Raw genomic sequence first — 1,805 nt, forward strand, 5'->3', positions numbered from 1 at the left:
CTAGGCGCTACAGTCTGGAACCGAGTGATACTACGGTCGCAGGTTCGAATCCTGCCTCGGGCATGGATGTGTGTGATGTCCTTAAGTTAGTTAGGTTTAATTAGTTCTAAGTTCTAGGCGACTGATGACCTCAGAAGTCGCATAGTGCTCAGAGCCATTGACCTCCTTCTTCTGTGCTGGATGCACACGCATTGTCCGAACTCTTACGGGACTCGGTAACATTGTCTGCCGCGAGTAATGAGTGTAATGGGCGGCGGCACTACGAATGTAATGTGTGGACATTAAATTGAGAATGTGGGTCTCACGGGGAGAGTGCAAGGTATAAATCAGTGCAGTTGCACTATCCTCCGTGCCCTCGGTGGCTCAGATGGATAGAGCGTCTGCCATGTAAGCAGGAGATGCCGGGTTCGAGTCCCGGTTGGGGCACACATTTTCAACTGTCTCCGTTGATGTATATCAACGCCTGTCGACAGCTTAGGGTCTTGATTTAATTATCATTTAACTATCTAAACGTTTTGAGGACACTGCCAATCATCTGTCTGTTTTCGAGACCGTTTATCACTTTAGTTAAACGCACCCCTGTACACCTAACTGATTGGTATGCAATGTAATTCCCGTTTCAAAGACAAATCCCATTATGTTATAAATGCCCAGGATTTCCACATTGTTTTCCGCAGATAAAGGTTCGACGTCTCCATAGTGAGAATTAATATTTCGATCAACATACGTGTGTGAAAGAACGTTTTCTGATTACAAAAACTAAATAAGTCACGGTTACGTGGCAAACTGAGTGCGAAAATCTGTGAAATTGTCTGTCTGTGTGCGAACAGTTTGCACCAGATAAAAATTATACCATGTCTTCAGCGTGCCAAAATTAATTAAATAATACAGCATATATGTTTTTTGTGTATGTGTTATTGAGAAATTTGAAATATAAAGCCGAGTCGTATACAGCGCGACTGTATTGCCATTTAAACCTGGCACGTTTTTGAGGAATATGAAATATAAAAGCGCGTCGTATGCAGTACGAGTGTATTGCAGTTTGAATCAGGCGTATTCGCAGTCTCCCCTTCTTATCCCTCCTCACTCTCGGACAGCGTGCCATCGCCGTGCGGGAAATGTGCAGCCAGGCTGAGTGCTATGACACTCATATCAGGGCACGGTTCGTGAGCCGAATTCTTGGCCGTCCCTCTTGTAGCATATATCTATATTTATGAGGATTTTAAATGTAGTGAGTGCACCAATTCACATTGCCAAACTCTTTCTCTGCATCGACAAATACGTTTACCATTTATTTCGGCTGGTCCCGGCGGAGGTTCGAGTCCTCCCCCGGGCATGGGTTTGTATATTTGTCCTTAGGATAATTTAGGTTAAGTAGTGTGTAAGCTTAGGGACTGATGACCTCAGCAGTTAAGTCCCATAAGAGTTGACACCCATTTTGAACCATTTATTTATCCGTTAAACGTCTTCCTGGGGCCCACTATAAACTACCACCTAACAGCCAAATGCACGCAGTCAGAGAACATTCTCCATACACTCAGTAGGAAGAAGAAACTCGGGGTTGTACTCTTCTCCATTTGTAAGGAAACTTGGCTGTATTAAAACTACCATCGATGTAACTGTGGCTAGAGGGCGAGCTCTCCTGCCTTCTCCAACAGTCCTACTGGCTGCTGAGTGCAAGTGGATTGGAATACTCATGACGGGTGACACTTCTGAGAGGCAGTCCTGCAGAGCCTTGGACTCTTGCTGGAATAAGTGGCTCTTAGCAGGGAGCATAAAGACACACCAAAAATTCTATCCTGTCT

The 1,805-nt window shown here is 44.8% G+C and overlaps 1 non-coding gene across 1 annotated transcript; it reads left to right on the top strand.

Moving 5' to 3' along the window:
- Positions 1 to 351: 351 nt before the first annotated feature.
- On the top strand, positions 352 to 426 carry Trnat-ugu (transfer RNA threonine (anticodon UGU)). Its single transcript has one exon. It is a non-coding gene; the product is annotated as a tRNA-Thr (tRNA).
- Positions 427 to 1,805: the final 1,379 nt, after the last annotated feature.

The sequence above is a fragment of the Schistocerca cancellata genome, chromosome 2 (assembly GCF_023864275.1).
Source record: "Schistocerca cancellata isolate TAMUIC-IGC-003103 chromosome 2, iqSchCanc2.1, whole genome shotgun sequence".
NCBI lineage: Eukaryota > Metazoa > Arthropoda > Insecta > Orthoptera > Acrididae > Schistocerca > Schistocerca cancellata.